The following is a 22,364-nucleotide window of genomic DNA, read 5'->3' as shown; positions in this document are numbered from 1 at the left end:
AGAGAAGATGGAGGGCAGGAAGCTGGAGATGCACAGCTATGGTGAGCCACCACACAGCACAGCTACAAATTCCAGCATAACCTACGTGCAGAACGAGCAACTGAACCAAGGGGATTTGGCTTCATTGAAATTAAACATTTTGATGGAATTTTAAACGAGAAAATGGTGATGGCCCCCATGAAATGATTTGATTTTGGTGAATCTGTGTTTTCATTTTGAAAACGGATTCATTAGAATTTTTTTTTTTCTAACCAGCTCTAATCAAAGTGCTTTAGGCATTTCTGAAAATTTCAGTCTGAGCTTCAAAACAATTTAATCTGTGTTATAAAGCAGAGAAGTTTATGACACAGAGATACAGCAAATGGAAGCACTTTTTTGACTTTGCAAACACTTCAGCTTTAAGAAATTAAATTAATGGTAATGTGGGAGAGTAATTTCAAAAGTTTCTTTCCTGAAGTACAGAAAGTATTTTCCAAGTCATCTGAAGGCAGACTTTATAAATATAATATAAGGTTGTCATCTCCACGCTTACAGCTTGCTTTTCACCACCACCATCCCCATTTAAGTCTCTTCGGGTCGTGAGCAAATGAAATAAAAGAACTCGTTTCTGTTCGTGCAAACTCCGGTGACGGGATCATTATAGAGAGCATTTCCAAAGGGAAAAGGCAGAGAAAGGGGGGGAGAAAAAAAAAAAAAAAACAGAGGGGAAAATGGAAAGAGAGTGAGAACATCACGGGAAATGCTCATTCCAACAAGGGCCTCTTTCACCCGCTCTCGTCTCTCCCTTCAGGGTTAGTTCTTGTTTCATTACGGATTAACAGCATCTCTTCTCTCCAGCCTGGAGATCACTCCATCCATTTAAATAGATTTCAAAAGCCAGGACTGATCTATGCCAAGCTGTAATTTTGGATGTTAGCACGGTGGGTAATGCACTCCAGCCTTTGCAGAGAGGAGGAGGGGTGTGAATTGCTTCCTCCATATGACAAATTCATGAGATAAAGGGACCCCAGGTAACAGGCACGGCACTCACAAAGCACCTGGGGGCACAGCACAACTCATGGTTTGCATTAGAGCACAGAACTGAACAAAACAGAGTGGTACAGGGGGCTGAAAGGGAGCTTTGGGTCAAGCATTCCTCCTTTTCCCACCCTGAGATAACCACGTAATGTCATTCCAACAGCTACTTGATCCTGTGAATGCCCTTGCATGGGAAGCATCTCAGAGCACCAACCAGGAAGACTGTGGGAAAAATGAAATGTCATGTCCCCAAGTACGAGGGGAGCATGGATTTTGTCTGAAATGCTGTTAGGCAGCTGGTAAGGAGGTAAAAACCCATGCCAGAAATCTGCTCTGCTGTCCAGGCTGGCTGCAGAGGATGGGGCAGTAGGTAAGGGCACACCACAGGCTGTGCAATCCCTGCTGTCCCATCATCTCCTGACACTTCCATCTGCAAGCACCAGGACCTCGTAGCTCACTGAGCCAGCCCTCTTCAGCTTGTGCTTAAATCCAGCCCCCCTGCCACAGGGAAAGGAGCACAGCAGGCTCTGAGTTACCTGCTCCAGTGGTTTGGCTCATGGAAAACCAGGGCAGAGAAACAGGAGGATGCTTTGGCAGCCCCACAAGTGGGAGTAATGAACACTGGAGATTGGAGCAAAGTGATGGAGATCATCAGGGCATTATAAAGCAGGAGAGTGAAAAGGGGGAAGGATGCTCTTATGGAGAAGGGCAAAGGAGTACAAGAGATTAGGGATGCCAAAAACTGGAGAGTTTAGAGGGTCCAGCAGCATCTCCAGGGGCATTGCAGGGAGACCACACAAAGAAGCCACAGAGCAGGGCCCTGCACCCCAGTGAAACTCTGTGGTCAGAGAGAAGCAGGTCAGGCTCAAATTACAGACCCCCCTGCCCTGAGGACAGTCAGGAGCACCTGCATCCTCCCAGCCCTTTGCCACCCACAGAGCCAGAGATCCAGAACAAGCCCAATCCACGCTGGGAGGTGGAACTCTGCACGAGGGCATTTCCACAGCAGGAGCTCTGCTGGCAGCCACGGAGCTGGCAAAGCCTTCCCACCCCAGCAAACGAGCTGCCAGGTTGATTTGGATCTCATTAATCTGCCCAGGGCCAGCCAGCAGCGCAGGGCTGCCGTGGGTGAAGCGGCACCTGCCGCCCTCCTCCAAACCCTCGGAAAAGGGGAAAAGGTTTTACGTGGAAATGTTGGTCCTGGGTGCCCAGAGAAGCTGTGGCTGCCCCAGCCCTGGAAGTGTTCAAGGACAGGGCTTGGGAGCAACCTGGGATGGTGGAAGGTGTCCCTACCACAGCAGGGGGTGGAATGAGATGAGCTTTAAGGTCCTTTCCATCCCCATGCCACGACTGTGTGATTCTATATCTGCACCATTAATTCATTTATCAGCTCGCAGTTTATTTGGATTTCACGTTAAGGTGGTGAGGATAACGCAGTGTCTCTATCCAGGGAAAAGTCTTTCCTGCTCTCACTTGGTTTATACATTGCTGTATAAATTAAACATCCACTTTAGTGCAAGGGGATGGTGCTGTTTGATGGATAACAGACCAGGCTGGGTCCTGGGTACCCCACTCTGACACTGGTGGAGTAGATAACCTTGAGGATGTAAAACCCCCACTGCAGCCTCTTTGCTTTCTCCCAAGTGTAAGAGGGATACTAAACAGAATTGAGGTCTTCCAGTGGAAAGCATTCCATGATTGTTATTTTAGTGATTGAGGAACATATATAGGGGTCTGCAGCAAAGCCTGAGATGCCACAAAGGAAGTGACAACAAACCTGGAACCTGCAGGCATCAATAAATCAGCTACCCTGCAGGAGCAGCCTATGGGAGGAGCTTAGGGTAGAAACACAGAATAGTTTAGGTTGGAAAGGAACTTAAAGCCCATCTCATTCCACCCCCTGCCATGAGCAGGGACACCTCCCACTATCCCAGGTTGCTCCAAGCCCCATCTACCCTGGCCTTGGACACTTCCAGGGATGGGGCAGCCACAGCTTCTCTGGGCAACCTGTGCCAGGGCCTCCCCACCCTCACAGGGAGCAGGTTTTTCCTGGTATCTATTCTGAACCTCTTTCAGTTTGAAGCCATTCCCCTTTGTCCTTTGCATCAGGACCAAGCCAAGAGTGAAGCTGGGACCACCAGAGCATGGAGAGGCTGCTTCCAGCTGCCATTATCCAAAAAGGATCTGCTCCCTGCAGGTCCTCCTGCTCCCTCCACCCCTCTGCTGCACTTATCGACCATCCAACGCTTCACAGTGGCCTCTGCAGAGCACGAGTTCAGCTTCAAAGCACCTCAAATCCATGGATGAGAGGGGCTGCTCCCAGCTCAGTGTACACCGAGTTCATCACAGTTTGGTCCATGTCAATTAAGGACAAATTTAAGTTAATGAGAATAAGTGTCCAGGCAGGGCTTTACATCGATTTGGTTAAACCAATGTAAGAGAGCAAGTGCACGTGTGGATATGTGGATGTGTGTATGGATAACTCCACTGCCCCTTAGCACTTTGTCCTCAAAGCTTCCGTGGTTAATTCCGGGTGTTTTTCATAGGAAAGCACCGAATTTGCAATGTTTTGTTTTGTTTTGTTTTGTTTTCAGGTAACTCACCGCGGTGCTCCTAAACCCTCCGTGAAACAGAGCCACTGTGTCCTCTTTTGTACAGAAAAGTTGGGAGATAAATTGCAGATGATTCAGTAAATAACTCAGCCTATGACCTTGATGCTTATTGATTCCTCAAGCTGTTTATCTTTCTTGTGTGCTCCCCAGCAAAAACAATTATCACTTAATTATAAAGCAGCTTGGCTTGAGGGAACCTCCAATTGGCTGGCACGGGGTGAGTTCATCCCTGCACAGCCCCGACCGGAGCAACTGCTTAGGATTCAGAGCCACAAACTTCATTATTTTCTTCCTTGCTCGTGTTTTTCCCCTCGTTTTAAAATCACTTAAGGATGTTTAACCAATCCGGGTGTTTTGACTGCCCGAATATTTACCATGGATGGGATGGAAACAGCGAGTGCCAGCACTGGAAAAGGGGGGGGGGGGGAAGAACTAAGGATGATAAAAAGAAGCACAAGGAAAAGCTTTGTTGGGCTTGGAAATAAAACACCTGGGCTGTTCTCTCCTGCAGTGACCTTGGGAAAAGCTTTTTTTTTTTTTTTTCCAGTGCCACCCCCCCCTCTCTGTGCAGAATCCAGCACAAAGGATTCTTCCTGCTCTTCACCCAAGTTTCCCAATGCCACTGGGATGGGAAAAATGACAGCTCGGCAGTGCTGCAGCCATGCATGCTTTTGGAAAGCACTTAGTGACATCCATTAGCACGGGAAAGGGAATTAGCATCTCCACCCCAAGGCAGGAGGAGGGAAAGGAACCTCCCCCTTCGCTCGGAATGAAGGATTTGTAATTTTAATGCACTTTTGGGCTGTGCCATCCTCCAACGAAAAAGGGTGGGGGGATCTACAGAAGGATGTGGACAGGCTGGAGTGTGTCCAGAGAAGGTGGGCTCAATGATCCTGAAAGCCTTTTCCAACCCAAAGGATTCTGTGATTCACACTCCAGGCTCCCTGAATGTGCCTCTGCCCTGCACAAATACACACGACCCGGAGGAGAGATGCTTTATTTCCCAGCACTGGATGCTCTTCCACTGCCAGATCCCCCAAACCTGCCCTCTCCCAGCTCCTCCTTCTCCTCAAAACCTCAACAGCAGCAAACTCAATTTGGGGGCTGTGGGACCCTGATGTGATCAGAGGCTGCAGATTGAGGGATCCGAGGCAATGTCTCAAGTTGAATAAAAGGAGGTTTTGGTCTCACTTGTGGGTACTCCAAGAGCTTTTATGCCATTAAGGAGCTGTTGGTAAAACTCAGCACATGGATCCAGCTTGTCTGTAGTGCCCAGGATGTTGGTTTTAATTAATTCCTGCCTTAAAATTGGAGCAGCAAGGATTGCAAACAGATGAGAGCACAGGTTGATATCATTATTAATAATGAGTAGACCTGCCCATAATTACCCCTATTCTTTACATTCACCAGCCAGGTAATCACAAAAAACATTCCTACCCATTTTCTTCAGGTGTTTTTTTACATTTTAAACCAGTTTAAGGAGGGAAAATAAGAAATACCCTCCCTCCAACTCCTCTTTCCTCCCCATCACGCTTCCATACAGCATTGAGTACCTTACACCCATTACAGGCCTGATACATCTCCCCAAAGGTACAAATATCCTCTGCATCTGCTCATCAGCTGTTCAGCCACGTGGCAGGAGGATATTCCACATCCTTGTGTTCCCCCAGATGGGGTTTTATGGCCCTGTGTTGCCCAGGAGCAATCCAGGATCTAGGGTCCCCTTGCAGGAGGGGATTGTCACATTAAAAAACCTCTAAATGCTTTAAAAGGGTTTTGCTTTAGAGTTTCCTGCCATGAAGTGTCTTCAAGGGCCCCAGATTTATTATTTCATCAGGAGATCAGAGAGGGGAAGTTTGTAGGAGATCAAATAGGAATACATTAGAAGAGACAGTAGGAGAGGCTGGAGAAACTGTTGGCTTAAATAAAGTGGAACAGAATCCCTGCTGACCAGGAGGGTTGTTTTCCCTCACAGCTCCCACCCCTGTGCATCCTCAAACCCTGCCCAGGCACCACCAGCCACAGAGACACCAGCAGGGCCCTGGGGTGGGGAATAAAGCCCCCACTGTCAGCAGGACCCTCTTTCCAAGGTCCTGGTGGACAACAGGCTGTCCCTGACCAGCCGTGTGTCCTGGGAACCAAGAAGGCCAATGGCACCCTGGAGAGCATCAGGAAGAGCATCCAGCAGGACAGGGAGGGGATCCTGCCCCTCTGCCCAGCCCTGGGCAGGCACATCTGCAGGGCTGGCCCAGCTCTGGCTGCTCAGCACAGCAGGGCCAGGGAGCTCCTGAAGCAGGTCCAGCTCAGGCTATGAAGATGCCGAAGGGCTGGAGCATCTCTGGGAGCAGCAAAGGCTGAGGGAGCTGGGGCTGTTCAGCCTCCAGAGCACACACTGGGAGGGGTCCTCATCCATGTCTGTCAGAGTCTGCAGGGAGGGAGTAGAGGATAAACCAGGCTCTGCTCGGGGGGGGGGCCCAGCAATGGGACTAAAGGAACAGGCAGGAACTGATGCCTGGGAAATTCCACCTGGACTGGAGGAAGAACTCCTTTATTGTGTGGGTAACAGATTTCCCAGAGAGGGTGAGGAGCCTTCCTCACTGGAGATACTCCAGAACTGTCTGGACACACTCCTGTGCCACGTGCTCTGGGGTGACCCTGTCAGACCAGATGACCCTCTGTGGCTCCTTCCAACCCAACCCCTCCTGGCATTCCATGACATCAGCTGGTGCTTTGGCCCCGTAGGTTTTGCTGCAGAAAACAGCAACTTATCCCAACGCTGCTCCAGAGTCTTGACTCAGGCCCTAATGCTGGGAGCTGCTATTCCATGCCGTGCCTTTCCCAACATTTGTGAGTTGAAACACGTCAGCTTTTCCCTCTCCTTGTCCCCCCCCTCCTCTGCTTCCCCATCCCGTGGCAGCTGAACAGGCTTCCGAGCCGTCTGTTCCCATGCCACCCTCAGCACCTCCCGGCTCCTCTGCAGCTGTCACCTCACACGGCTCCATCTCGGGAGAGCGGTGGGAGGACATGAATACACACCAAATATATATAGAAACGTGCACAGGAGGGCTTTGTCTCGTGGGAGCAGGTCGGGAATGGGCTGCCAGCACGTCCCCTCCCTTCCATCCTCATTCACAAGAGCGACGTCACACCCCCGGGGTCAGGCCACGCCGGCTTTTTAATTCATGGAGCCAACTTTCTGTGCTGCCTGAGTCTGCAGCCTGCAGGAAATTGCTGTTTTATTGGGGTGGGAAGGGGGAAGCTTCGCTTACTGCTACCGAGTCACCGCGTTTCGGGTTCCTGCCAGCACCTCCTCTGCCAGTCTGGGCTGGGGCACTTCACCCCCTTGGGGTGACAACCCCAACTAACACTAAATCTCTGCAGTGTGCCCACAGGACCAGATCTGTGTCCTCTGCCAAAAATCAGCCCTTGGAGCAGCAGGAACAGGCCCATCCTGAGGAATTCAGGGGTGTGGACAGTGGTGCTGCCCCCCCAAAACAAACCAGCAGCTTCCCCCTCTTACAGAACCTTCAAATGAGGTGAGAAAGGCTGCAACATCCCTGGGCAGGGTTGGAAGACACTGGGATTCTGCTCCAGAACCTTCAAATCAGGTGAGACAGGCTGCAACATCCCTGGGAAGAGCTGGGACACACAGGGATGCTCCAGAGGTTTCAGGGCAGGTGACACACGGCTGGATACATCCAGAACCTGGGAATGAGCTGGGACAGGCTGCAGGCATGCTCCTGGGCAGGGCTGGGACACACAGGAATGCTCCAGAACCTTTAAATGAGGTGAGACAGGCTGGGACATCCCTGGGCAGGGCTGGGACACACAGGGATGCTCCAGAAGTTTTAAATGAGGTGAGACAGGCTGGAACATCCCTGGGAAGAGCTGGGACACACAGGAATGCTCCACATGGTGATGGGAGAGCAGCGGGGCAGGAAGCAGGGAGGTGCCAATAAATACCAAACACAGGATCACCCAGTGACCTCGACCTCCAGCTGCCACGCAGAAAAAGGCAGGGAAACAGGAGGAAAAATAATGTTTTCACTGCTGGCAGCTGGGCAGAGACAGCACCTGCCTCCTCTGCCTGCTCCAGCCTCAGCAAAACTCGGCTTCCATCACCCGACGGTGAGCACGGCGAGCCCACGCAGACACACAGAAATCAATGCACATCGATCCCTGAGCCAGGAATTCATAAACTCCTTTAAAGGTCAAGGATTGATTTTTCACTTTCTGTAAAAAGAAGAGACTCCAGCCATCAACCTCCTGCCCCCAACAACCCGCTCGGCCGGTGCTTCCCTCTCCGGCAGCTCAAGGCACGGACACCTCCCTTTGCCAGCACAGGCAGCACGGAAAACAGGAGGGCCCCTCTCACATGCCAGGGAGGGTTCAAGCAGCCCACCCCCAAAAATCCAGGCTCTCTTTTCCTCTGCCTCTCTGCTTGCTCTCAGCTCCCTTCCAAAAGTCGCAGCGGCAGCGACACGTAATTACTGTAAAATAGCTGCTCTCCATTTCAGGGGGCTGCTGCCTTTGCTGGAAGCTGGCAAATCAATCCTCCAGGGAATTATAACCACCCTGCCCTGGCCTTGTTCCCTGGATTTCTGGCCCCTTTCCCTGGCACACCTCCCTGCCAGGCTGGAAGTCCCTCCGCCTCTGGCCAAAACCCCTTCTCCCTCCTCACACATCACCTCCACAGTCAGCACTTTGCACACAAATCCCTCATTCCTTTAGGTCCTGAGGAGCTAATTCCAGGAGTAACTACACTGTAGAAGGAGGTTCAGATCAAGCACAAGCACCAGCTGCTCCATGACATTCCCAGTGCCACTGGAAACTGGGAAGGAATAACCCCGAGGAGATGGTGTTATAAAAGCCTTTCTGGGCACCACAGTTTGATGGGGAGAATTCCAGAATGGTTTGGGTTAGGAGGGACATTAAAGCTCATCCAGTGCCACCCCCTGCCATGGGCAGGGACACCTTCCACCAGCCCAGGTTGCTCCAACCTGGCCTTGGACACTTCCAGGGATCCAGGGGCAGCCACAGCTTCTCTGGGCAACCTGTGCCAGGGCCTGCCCACCCTCACAGGGAACAATTCCTTCCCAATATCCAGTCTAAAACTCCCCTCCTTCAACTTCAGGCCATGAGGAACAACAGCCACAAGAAACCCCAGCTCTGGCTCATCTTCCCACATGACCTTGGGCAAGGCACTGAGTCTTTGTCCCTCATTTTCCTGGTGCTTTGACTTCAGGCCTAAACTTTATCTTGCCAGGGGTTTGGCTACACTTGGATGCCTACTTTAAATTCAGTAATTGCCAATTAAATCAACATGCTTAGCATACTTCCATGGACTGCTTTTTCTTTTTTTTTTTTTTTTTTTTGGCCCAGCTAAACATGTTCACCTTAATTAAAAGGAGTCTGCAAGTCATTGCAAAGCCATCATGTCCTGCCAGTTCAGTCCCAGCACTGAAGCATTTGTGAGCCCATGAAACCAATTTTGCATGATTGGCACTAAGGGATGGGAACCTCCTGTTCATTAGGGACTTTTAAGTGCCACTAGGCAAGAAAATTAAATCTGATTCAGATGGGAGGAGAAGGATGGATGACAAAGACAAGTATTTTGAGGAAAAGGGGAAAGGGATAGGCTGTTTTACACTGCATTTAGAGAAGATATAATGTGTGGGACCTATTCTGAGGCCAAAAGGGCAAAGTTTTGGCCACAGAAGTTATATTTTCAAATCTGTTTATGGCTTTTCTGCTTTTTACCACGATGATGTGATCACACTACTGATGGTTTATAAGGCACTTGATTTGTTTGGGATATGATGCTTGATCCCTGCCCCACAGCACCCAGGAGAGCATCCCAAAATCCTGCTGGGATCCCCTTCCCTGCAGGGCTGCTGGAGTCTTTTAAGGTAAAACCACCAAAACTTTGCAGGAAAAGCAGAGAGTGATTTTCTTTTTCTTTTTTTTTTTTTTTCAGATTTGTTTCAGAAAAGCTGTCAAAAATGTTTAATTGATGAAAAGCTGGATTTGCAAGGAAAGCCATGTTTGAGAAGTGACACTGATAGCCATGTGAGTAGAGAGTCTGGGGTTGAGTGTGAGGAGTGGGTGGGAGTGCAGGGGGATGAATACATTAGAGTTGCAAATGCAGAATTACACAAAGCCCTCCATCAGCTCCAAATCTTTCCTAAAAGTGAATTTTACTTCTTGGCCTGATCAACAGTTCACACAGAGTCGAAATGCAAGGACTAGTGGAGAGCAGCAATCCCCACCTGGCCCCTGAAACATCGCATTTTAAGGTCTCAGGGAGGGAGGACTTGACATTTCCCAACAGCAGCCAGGGCTGGAAAATTAATCCTCTCTTCCAACGCTGGTGAAGACCTGGATTTCAGCTGCCCCATGCTCTGAGCACTGACAGAGCTCGTGCCACTCATTGCCAAGCAGCTTTCCTGCAGATTTCCTGCTCCTGTGCCAGGTGTCACAACACTTTATTCACATTATTTTACCATCTCCTTTGAGCAGGATATGCTCATTCCCAGACTTCCAGAGGGATGTGGGATGGATCAGTGCTGTACAACTGGTGAGAGCCAGCAGCCAGCCGTGGTAGGATTCCAAATCCTGCAAGCAGGTACCAGGAGAGCTCAACTCCAGCTTTGATGTTGTAAAACTGGAGTTAAAATGAGTGAGGGAACGCATCGAGAAAACTAAAGGATCAAAACATTCCCTGGTATTTTCAGAGAAAAACTTCTCTTTTTTTACCCCTGTGCCTTATAAATCATGCAACAAAACTACAAAGCAAGAGATGGCTGTGTTTGACTAATGGGGCTGAGCTTTCCTTGGAGAGGGACAGTTTGACCTCAGGATGTCAGCACTAAATAAGACAAAACCATCAACCACACTCTCCTTCTTCAATCAGCACCGTTGTCCCTGTGTTCCACCCCTTTCAAAGTGCCTCATCTCTGCAGCTGCATCTCTCCAGGACCCATAAAATTCCAGGAGTGGGTGCAAGGACTGCTGAGACCCAAACCAGTCAGCCCAGGGGTGCCAAAGGACTGAGAGGTGAGCAGCAAGGGAAGCTTCAGCTGCGTGGGGAGGGTCATGGGTTGTTACCCAGAGGGGGAGAAACAAAGGGGAAATAAAACAATTCCTGCAGATGGGCCAGCTGGGGACACAAGGACAAACCAGCAGTGCATGGAACACCTGGGATATGAACCTCCATCCCAACCCTCTCCAGCCCTTCCTGCCAGGAACTGCCAGCTGTGGCCATGGGATAGGGCACAGCTCTTCTTGAAGGAATCATCCCATCTGCTTGGTGAGATGTAGCAAAAATCTTACAGAGCTGCCTGTAAATAATCAGGCTCAGCACAAACACACGCCCAGACACTCTGCCAAGACACCACAGTCCCCACGCTCCAGGTTTCCAGGTCCTTTCCTGTAAGGAGCTGCCAGTTCCCAATCTCCCAAGAAGCCCAGTGGGTGTGTGATGTGGGGCCTGAAAGACTCTGAGGGGCAGACAGAGATGTCCTTCAGCTTTAGGTGGCAAAACAGCCACCCAAAGGTGACTCCTGGAGAAGCCAAGTCTTCATCCCCACCCCTGTGGTGACCTTGAGACTGTTCAAGGCTGGTTCTAGTCTGGAAAACAGCAGGAAAACAGCTGGAGCAGGGACAAACCTCAATCTGTGCAGCAGAAAGAAAGGGTTCAGCTATTCCCTAAAAGTCTCATGGAAAAAAAAAGCATCAAGATCATGCCTAGGGGACCTGCATCACCCAGGTCTAAATCTGAAAGCTGGTCTAAAGGGTTCTCTGATAGCATGTGCCAAATAAGATAGTTCCTATTTTAATGTCTTCCCCTCATGCAGGATGTTTGGCCTCCTGCTAAAACTCAAAAGGAACGAGCCACCAGCACAACAGGTGGGTTAAAAACAAGCACCTGTCTTTCTGGGGCTGAAAACACAAGCAGAACAGTTGAACCAGCTGAAATACCTCACTTTCAGATGCCTTTTTTTCTTAAAAAAAAAAAAACCCTGTTACAGCCAGTTTTACAGAAAACACGGATCATTTGGAAACAATTTGCCTCTTTTTTTAAAAAAAATTTCTTTTTTCTTGGCTGAAAGCATGTGCTGAATCGACCGCTTGGGTCAGCACAAAACCACGTTTAGGGATGAATAAAGTAGTTGCTGGGAGCAATTTGCCCAGCACCACTGCAGGCCAAATTGGAGAGTTAAACTCCCAGGCGCTGCAAGCTGGCCTCCAAATTACTCTGTGGACTCCAAGACCATTCTCTGGGAGTGAAAAAAACCAAATAATATTTACCAGGAATAATCCAAGGGGATGGTTTTGTAGCCCAGGCAACCTGGCCGATGCTCCAGCACAGGCTCTGCAAGGTGAGGGTTGAAGGGGAAGGAAAGTCCTGCCTGATTTTGGTGGCTGTTCAGAGCTTCGAGATGGATCCCACGGTCAGGTGCACGTGGGGAGGAAGAGTTTGGATGGTGTGTAATGGAAGCATCACCCTTGAAGCTGCTTCTCTTCTCCCCATCCATCCCCTCCGTGCCATGAGCATCCATGGGAGGACTCAGCTGGAGCTGCTCCAGCTCCTTTCCATCTACAAAACCATGAACAAACAGTTCATGAGGCCACAGTTTGCCCCCTCCTTAAAGCAAATGAAGTATTTACAGTGCATCAAATCTCACAGCTCCTCACAGGGCAGCAGGGATGGAGAGAAAAGGAGTCCTTCGAGGAGAAAGGATGGGTTTCTCCCTACTTTTAAGAGGTGGACCCAAAGCCAAGAGGACAGAAGAGCCACCCTCCTCTCCAGGTGATGCTCAGCCCTTATTTCAGATACAAGAAGCCCAAAAAGCCCTTGAGAGGATGGGTTGAATCAGCTGGGTCTGAGGTGAAGAAATTATCCCTTTTAAAGCAAAAGAGATTGAACACAAGCACAGCTCTGATCACTCACCACAGATTATTCAGTTTAGTTCTTTTTACTCCTGTTTTTGTAAATTATAGGGGGGGGGGAATGTTTCAGAAAACATTTTGCCAGTGGAATAATTGAATGTTTAGCAAACCTGCAGCCAAAAGCGATGGGCAATTTTCAAACTGTCTTAAAAGGATCAATCTTCAACCAGGGCTGGGCACTTCCCTTCTGAAAACTGGGTCCATTCACAGGCACCTTAAATAAGATCAAGATGAAAAAGTCACCGAAGCATTTTCGAACTCCTTGGCCTCTGATTACTCACTGTTCATTATTTCTGAGCTCATCACGGTCATCCATGGGCATTCAGGAACAGTTCTGCTTCCTGATTTTCACATGACCAGTGAGAAAGGTTTCCCAAGGACTGGCCCTTTGGAGAGGAGCCAAACACGGGGTAAGGAGGGGGAAAAAGGAGCCCGACTCACGTCGGGTTTGGTGTCTCATCATCGAGAAGAAGTGGCTGGATGATTTAATCAAGACCAAACCAGCCAGATTGGGAAGGAGGGGGCGAAACGCCCCGAAAATGAATTCCCCGCGAGACGCAGCTTGCCGGTATATCTGCTTTGTGACACCTCCTGCGAACTCCAGAAATGCAAATCGCGCCGAGCGCGGTCCCCACCCCTGCGGGGACACCGAGAGGCGACGAGCGGGGTGGCACGGAATGCCAATGAGGCTCCACAGGCACAGCCCCTGCTGCTGCTTGGCATGGACGGATGGCTTGCACAGGGCAGAAACGTGCCCAGACAGCCAGGAGGGCCAACCCTGTGCTGGGGAGGCATCGGGCAAAGTGACACGGGTGGTGAATTGTGATGAGGGGATCGTCCCGCTCTGCTCTGCCCTGGGGTGGCCTCACCTGCGATATCGGGGCAGTTTGGGGGGACACAAGGGAAAGAAGATATTAAGTCACTAGAGAGCATTAAAAGGTGGGGATGGGCCTTGGTTTGAAGGCGCGTGAGGACGCTGAGGGCACTTGGTGTGTTCAGCTGGAGCAGAGGAGACTGAGGGGAGACCTCCCTGCAGTTCCAACTGCCTGGGCAGGGGCAGAGGAGGGGCAGGACTGAGCTCTGCTCTGGGGGGACCAGGGACAGCCCCCAGGGAATGGCTGGAGCTGTGTCAGGGCAGGCTCAGGGTGGATCTCAGGGAAAGGTTCTTCCCCCAGAGGGTGGTTGGCACTGAACAGGCTCCCCAGGGCAGTGGGCACAGCCCCAAGGCTGCCAGAGCTGCAGGAGGGTTGGGATGATCCTCTGGGGCACAGGGGGTGACTCTTGGGGCTGGGCCTGTGCAGGGCTGAGGGTTGGACTGGATGATCCTTGTGGGTCCCTTCCACCTCAGCACATTACACAGGGATGTGTTTCTCCATCTCCTGAGGCACCACTCGAGCTAATTGCACCACAAAACATCACCCTGACAGCCTTTTCCCTCCAGTACCAGCTAACAAGATCTAGACCCAGCAGAACTCCAGCATCTGGGGATGTGGTTTAGTGCTGAACACGGTGCTGGATTAACAGTTGGACTCGATCTCAGAGGTCTTTTCCAGTGATTCTACAATCTCCTCAGTCCCCCCACCCTTTGCCACACAATGGGACCACCAGGCAGCACCCACAGCCCAAAACCCCACGAGCTCCTTCCTGGCACAGCAAACCCATCAATGCCTCTCCAAATCCCTCCCCATCTCCAGCCAGGGCTGTGACCCCACACCATCACGTGCCCACCAAGCACAGAAGCCCAACAAAGTGTTAAATATTGCAGCAGCCCAGAGCCAGGTGGGAACCCAACCATAGACCCTCCATCGCTCCCACACCGGCCCCAGGGAGACCAAAAAGTGACTGAATGACTCTGGCAATTAACTTCCTTAGTCTCTAACCCAATTCCTTTTAAGGTAAATTTGCTCGCGTTAATGGAAAAGGGTATTTTGGTTTTCCATCACCTGCCAAGTAATTTAAAAAATTGTTTTCCCCCTTCTCCCCTCTGCATTCACGACTTAATTGCAACAGCTCTTTGACAGCAGATAGGTTCCAGTGGGCTGCCACTCCAGATGTCAGGAACATGTTAGCAGGAAGGGGCCCTGTAGGATATTTATGGCTTTAATTCCTCGGTAGAGGGTTTTGTTCTGTCATGCGGTGACACACGAATTGCTACTCATTTGATCCTGTATTTCCACATCAGTGACACTTTATGAAGGGCTCCTGGCTTTGCTGTGCTGTCTCCAGAGTTATTGGTCCCTCCTCTGCCAGCACTGGCCTGGACAAGCTGGGTGGTTGGAAATGCCTAAAGGGATGCTCAGCTTATGGGGCTCCCTCCTGTGCAGCTCTGGCAGAGGATGAGAACTTGCAAAAAACCACCCAAAAGTGACTGGAAAGCAGCAGCACAGGTCATTTACCTCCTCCTCTGCACTGCTCTGTTCACAGTGACCCCCTTGTTCAAGTGCCTGAAAGGCTTTCCCAGAGCTGAGCCCTCGTCTCATCCTGCACCAGGAATCTCCAGCCTGGGTCCCACAACCCTGAATGAGCTGAAGACACCAGGTTGCACCTCGTAAAGCTACACCTGCAGCTCAGTAACACACAGCAAGTGATGCACAGCCCCAAACTGGTCATAAATCGATGCAGGATCAACCCCCAGCTCCAAACAGCCGAAACATTGGCAGCTTGATCCCACATCTGGGATCAGCAGGCACATTAAGCAATTACTCTTCCCACAGCACCACTCTCCATCATCACACTCACACATGAGCCTGTGACAAACCACTCCATAAAACTGGGGAAGCCAAAGGGGAGGGATTCCAGAAAGCTGTGGCTGCCCCATCCCTGGAAGTGTCCAAGGCCAGCTGGGAGCAACCTGTTCTAGTGGAAGGTGTCCCTAAAAATGAGCTTTAAGGTCCTCTCCAACCCAAACCATTTTGGGGTTCCATGATTCCCATTTGGACTGGAAATGGGCTGAAGCAGATTTGACAATAAGAAGAAAATCCACTCAAAAATCCCACAGTAGTAATACCCACTCAGCATATTCCCTGTTTCCTGACAGAGGGAAGGAGCACAGCTGCTGGAGGGGAACCATGTGATTTGGGATGGCTTTTGCTCCAGCCCTGTGCTCACACAGAGCCTGCAGGCTGGGAAAACCATTCCCTGCCACACTGGGACAGTCTGGGAGCCAACACATCCCCCCAGCTCCTGCTCCTTAATCAAAAGCCACCCTTTAAATTAAGGAGCATCCCAGGAGACAACAGATGGCGTGTGACTGTGCCTGTGTCAGTGGCACAGGCAATTCTCAACCCCATCCCTCCATCCCTGGAGTAGGGTGGGAATGATGTCACACTGACCTGCCAGCACAGCGATGTCCCATCATTTCCCAGCTCTGAACTGCCTGAGAATAGCAATAAAAAAAAAAACAACAAAAAACCAAAACAAAACACCAACCAAATCCTGCTGATTTCTATTTGCTGCAGTTCACACACGACAAGAACAAGTGCACACAAATACCTCCATTATTTTGTCAACACAATTAGCTCGGGAAGCACCCACCCAAGACAGCTCTTCCCTCTGTTCTGGGAGGAAATCACCTTTGCTGAGTGCAGGGGTTTGATTTTCCCTTCTCCACCATGCACATTTGCAGGCAGATTGGGCTCTCCCCCCTTTTCCCTGGGAAAACAATCTTGCTGGAGCGTGGAGATTTCCCTGGCTGATGGAGCCACCCCCCTGGGAAGCTCACTGGGGGTCCTTCCCTCCATCAGCACATCCTGCTGTTTGCTTGCACCAGGCAGCTCCTCAGCAGGCACAGGGAAACGGGATGGGGAGCAAGGAAAAAGGCTGGAGAGGAGTGGGGAATGACAGCACAAGCCAGCCCAGCTCTAGGGCTTCTTGGAGCACATCAAAAATCCCGTGGTTAGAGGATACAAAGTGCCAGCGAGGAATAAAGTCCCTCTGCCACTGCAAATTTGCTCAGTGATTTCAGACAGGTTGCCTTTGTCACAGCCCACATCTGTGTGTGCAGCTCTAACAGGAGGGAGATCTTCACCTGACTCCCCAGGAGCAGCGTCCCCCCAGAGCTTGGGACCCTGCTGCCATCGGCATATTGAATAAATCCAGGAAAAACGACTGGGAGAGGACACCCTCCATTCTGGTGGGGAGAAGAGGTGATGGCAAAGCCATGCAGCTCTTCCAGCAAGTGTTTTGCAAAGAGCTCTGAGCTCCTGGGTCAGGCACAAGGAGATTTTGGGCTCTCAGGTGGATTCCTCCTGCCTGGGGAGCTGTGATGCTAAAGGTGCTGCTGCTCAGTCCGTGGGGAAGTGGAGTCAGGAATGGAGAAGGAGGAATGGCTTTAAACTGAAAGAGGGTAGGTTTGGATCAGATATTCAGAAGAAATCCTTCCCTGGGAGGGTGGAGAGGCCCTGGCACAGGTTGCCCAGAGAAGCTGTGGCTGCCCCTGGATCCCTGGAAGTGTCCAAGGCCAGGTTGGATGGGGCTTGGAGCAACCTGGGCTGGTGGAAGGTGTCCCTGCCCATGGCAGGGGGTGGAACAGGATGAGCTTTAAGGTCCCTCCCAATCCAAACCATCTGGGATTCTGTGACAGCACACAAGTCCCATTACTCCCAGCAGCACAAACTGGACCCACAGACCCCCCTTTACCACTGGGGCTCTCCAGCACCCTCTGTCTCCCAGGCATGGAGCCAATTTTGGGGCTCACTGACTTCTTTTTCAAGTCTTATCCCGTCCTCACACACGGTCACGCAGCCACTCCTCTTGCACAGGACATAGAAGAGCCATTCAGGCTTGGGCAATTAATTAAAACCCAGTAATGCTAATTTTACTGCCAAGCTGGAAGATCCTTACTGCATTTTATTAGGTAATTGCCACTTGTAAGGGGCTTAAATTGATGTCTTTATTAGGCTATGCAATACAGGATAGTTATGATAATAGTTGAAATCATATCCTATAAATGTTCAGTCAGCTCCAGACGTTGCTCCAGCCTGTACCTTCCAGCTGAACTGGGAATTGCTTCCCCCTCAGAGACCCCAATCCCAGGGTAGAGATATCCCAAACCAGACAAATCCTCCAAAAATAATGTGTTTCTGGCATATGTCTAAGTAAGTGGGGAGAAATGGAAAACTAAAAGGAAGTCAGGACCAGCCTCGAATCACCCCAAAAATGTTGCATTTACACCCCCTTTTTGTGTTCTCTTTTGAATTGCTCTCCAGCATGGAACAAGCAGGCACCTGCAGTGCTGAGTCATTCAAAGCTGAGCTCTAAAACCAATGCATTTCCTGTTTTTAGAAGGTTTTTGTCCCCATTCAGGGAGCTGATTTGTGTCAATCTGCATTGTAGGTTCCTCATAGTAGGGACAACCTATTTCCCAGCAGATCTCACACATCCTTCCCTTGGAATATGCTTATCACTGGAGCATCTGAGCACATTCCAGCCGTGCCTTGGGTGTATGTGACAGTTGATGGAAATGTTGGTTTTCCCATCCCTTCCCTAGGGAGAGGCACATGGGAATGATGTTTTGTGTAAGCAGGATTTGGTTTTCCTTGAGCACCAGGTCTGTGGAAGGAGGGATGAGAGGGAAAAGCTCTGCCAGGACCATCCCAAGGGCTGGTGGCAAAGCAAGATGCTCCAATCTCAGAGGAGAAGCACCAAACCTCCTGAGCCACAGCCTCCAGTTTTCCCAGGAGGAATCCCAGGATGTCAGTTCCTCCCTCTGGCTCTTCCAGGGAATGTGAAATAAATAACCCCAGGGTTTTTAGGAATTAGAATTTTCTGGACAGCTTATAAAGAGGTCTGTGAGTCACCGACAGCTCAGAAGAAACAATGTTTGTGACCACTGGGTTTGGATCCTGCTGGAGCTGGGAAGGATCCAGGGGAGGTGACACCCATGTGGGTGGCACAGAGCCCAAAATGAGTCATCCCAGAAGGCTCCTGCTCAAAAGCTTTGCTTCCCCACACACCATCAGTCTCTGCCTTCGTCCCTTTGTCCTCCTCCTCACATCCAAGCCCATGAAAGCTCTCCCTTCCATCTGATCTCTCCGCACGCCAACTTCCCTCCACACCCTCTTGCCCACCCTTTTCTTTCCCTGCCTTCCCCTGTTCCTTTGTTCCCTCACCTGCTCTTCCCTTCACAAAGATTAAAGCTAAGGATTTTTTCCTGGCAGGCTGGAATTGCTGGCCTGCACTTCTCCCGAGGAGAAATCCCACAGCAAGTGAAAATGCCGTTGCAAATCACCCCTGTGGGTGTGGAGAGGAGCAACAGCGGCTTCAGGAAGGCGGGGGGATGAGCATTGCCCCAACCTCAGCCCAAAAACAAGGCAGTGAAACAGCCTGGGGAGAGTAAGTTTTTGTTTAAATGAGCCTCTAGCTGCCTAATTCCCAGGTGAAAGGCAGGAGAAGGAGATTTAGTGGTTAATTTTGAGGGTGTGCCAGACGCACTCAGCCAAGGGACCTCACTTCCAGGTACAGAGAGGAGGGAGCAGGGATGCTGGGAAGAGGAGAGAGCAGGGATGCCAGGGTGAGGAGAGGACAGGGATGCTGGGAAGAGAGAGAACAAGGATGCTGGGAAGCAGGAGAGAGCAGGGATGCCAGGGAGCAGGAGAGCTGCCATGGTCACCAGGCAGCCATCACCGAAGCTTAAAAAGCAAACTCAAATTAACCCAGGGGGTTTGAAACCTGGGAAATTACAGGTTCCAGCACTACCACTGGCCCAGGGTCTCCCATCTCCCATCAGTCTACTCACAGCTCCTGGCAGAGTCAACCCCAGCTGAGAAATTTACAGCGACGGAGAAAATAAAACGCTGGAAATAAGAGGATTCACCTTCTTAGATGTTTAAAGCCTATTACCAAAATAGGTGCACGGTGTTGCCATTATGAATGTCACTCCTAACACCTCCTGATTTCCCCCCTTCCCGCCTCCTCCACTTTCACACCCAAGTGTCCAACCTATTAGGGAACAAAAGGAAGCTGCCTTTTAAATCTCCTGCACTCAGGCTGCTTGCCTGATAGATGGCTTCCCCTCTGAAGCTGTGTTTCACATAAAAGCATCTCAGCACGGGGCTGTAAATCTGGTCTACACCAGCTTTTGTGGGTCCATGACTAAATTACCGTCTCTCTATTTGCTGGCTTGGAATATTTTCATAAAGCACCACTTCTGCTCAGACTGGAGGGCTGGAACCACGACACGGGCTTTGGAAGCGGCCCAAAGGAGCAGAGCTCCCACCTCTCTCAGGGAGAGGCTGAGCTGAGCTGATCCATCAGTGGGATCCCTGTGAGGGATGAGCAGGGTACAGCTCAGGAGTGCCCACCCAGCTCTGTGCTCCCTCTGCTCCCTGAATAATCACACATGGAATAATTAATTACCACCACTCTCTCTGAATAACCATGGGTTCAACAGCGACCTCCAAGGCAGGGAAACTGAGGCACAGAGGGGTATTATTTGCCAAAACTTATTCAGAAAACAAGTAGTAGGTTTGCTCTTGTCTCTACTCCACCCCTTTGAGGCAGCACCTTCACATCCAGGAGCAGCAAGATGAGGGGAATCAGGTTTGGGATTTAACCAAGTGCTTCCCTTTCAAGCTTTTATCCTTTCTATTTGTTGGAAAATGGAGGAGCAAAGTTTCAAACAAGAGGTCAGCTGAACCAAAGACTGCTTCCATTAATAATTGAGACTGTTATGCATTTTAAAACTGATTTCTTTTCCCAGACAAACCATGAGAAATGTCCAGGTGTTTGAAAAGCCTCACCTGGCTCCTGCCTCCATCCCACTGTAGAACTGAGGATATCCCAAACCCACTGTGAGCCTCCTGGATCAAACACAGCCCCATCCTCCTCCTCCCCTTCATCCTTTACAGGTTCCTGCCCTGAGGCAAAGATCCCAAGAAAGAGCCAAATCCTGTTTTCCCCCCCAGCAAAAGCCTTCACTCCTCCACCCCTTCTCACTTACCCAGCAGCTCCTCACAAAAAATCCTTCCCTTTGCCTCGTAGGGACTTTTACAGCCTCCTGCCCCCTCTTCTAATAATCAATATTGATTTTCCTGCCTGTGCTATTATCCCAGTTTAAAGATTTATTTCCTTGTTTTGCAGCACATGGTGGTTTACAGCACAGGCCCCGATTTTCCTCCTCCCCCTCGGGATAATTATCCTGCCCCATTGACGAGCCATTATTTTCCCTATTGGAAAATAATCATCAGCTTTTAGGGAGAGGTGTTTAGGTTACGATCAGGGCACACCAGGGGTGATGCTGGTGCAGCAGAGCCACGTCACTCCTGGCAAGCCCTTGGCCTTGTTCTTCCCCCACTTATTTCCATCATCCCCTGCATTTTCAGCTTTTCCATCGGTCCCAGTGCCAGCTGACCCCATGGCACCACAGGTCTGCCAACCCAGTTAGCAGAATGTGTGAAACACACACTTGACACTGATATGATTTAACATTAATAACCAGGTTTCAAATATTTATTACAATGGCTGTTTTTAATAAATATTTCATGAACGCCGATTTTTTCCCTTTTTTTCTTTTCTTTTTCCCCTCTCTCTCCATCCATTGCCAGCTTTGTGGGCTTAATTTGCCTTAATGAGAATAAAAATCACTCTGATAAATTGCTCCTTTGCAAATGCACACGACGACGTGAGAGCAACGGCTTGCCTGAATTATTTGCCATGGAGAGCTGAGTGCTTGCAAACACATTCCATGGGATATCTCCCTCCTCATCACACTTTGGATGGGGCTTGGAGCATCCTGGGTTAGTGGAAGGTGGCCCTGCCTACGGCAGGGGTGGAAGGAGATGAGCTGTAAGGTCCCTTCCAACCCAAACCGTTCTGGGACGACGCTGCTTTTCGGGACCATGAAAAGTTCCCAGACAAATTGGAGCAAACGTGCAGCCTCACTATATAACACACAGAAGAAGATAAGATATCTCCCACTTTTATCAAATATTGATGGAGGCATCCAATATTTTCCTTGCAGCCAGAGCTCCTGGATGTTCATGCCCCAATCCCTGGGAAGTCTTGAGTTAATACACTCAGGCTCGGCACTGAGAGGTATTGAACTAAAAGCTTTGTTGAGCACACCCAGCTAAAGCTGAAGCTTTTCCCCAAACTAACCCAAACAATTCTTTTCCATTCAGGCTGTGGGGGACCTTTGGCATCACCCCCTGTGCTCAGCCCATCATCCAACCCCAGTTGCTCCCGGTGGCTCCTGGTCCCCGACTCTTCCTTCCCCAATCCAACAGGGGTTAATTTTAGGAGCTTGGCCAGCTCAGCAAACGCTGTGTAGGTTCCTCCCTGCTCCAGTATTCCAGGGAGACAATTAGAGCTGTCTAATCAGCAGTGCCAGGGGCAGGGCTTTCATGTGCAGGCGCTGGGGGACTCTCAGGAGGGGTTATTACCATCCTTGGCTCAGCTCTGCTCAGCCCCAGCTTTCTGCCCCCTCCTCCAGCCCCAAACCAAGAGGAAATCCAAGAGGGATGTGCTGGAAAAGCCACAAAAGCGCTTGAGAGGCAAAACTTCACTTTGTCTTTTGCTGCCTTTTCATTTCTTTTGATGTTTCATTTTCCTTCCCTCCTCAGTTTTATTTATCCTTTAATATTTATTTTATAAGGCACTTTTTGGTGCATATTCCAATCCTCCAGCTTTCTCTCCATGCACGTTCCCCTCTTGGAGATGCTGTAGAAAGCATCCCTGGACTAGAGGAGCTTTAAGGTCCCTTCCAACCCAAACTAGGCCCTGTGGGAAACAGCTCCATCTCCTCTGCCAGCAGGGATTTTGAAAGCAGCACAAGCTACTTGGAGG

This window comes from Myiozetetes cayanensis, unplaced genomic scaffold, assembly GCF_022539395.1.
Source record: "Myiozetetes cayanensis isolate MyiCay16 unplaced genomic scaffold, myiCay2020 scf29, whole genome shotgun sequence".
NCBI lineage: Eukaryota > Metazoa > Chordata > Aves > Passeriformes > Tyrannidae > Myiozetetes > Myiozetetes cayanensis.
Note: the sequence above shows the minus strand (reverse complement) of the source record.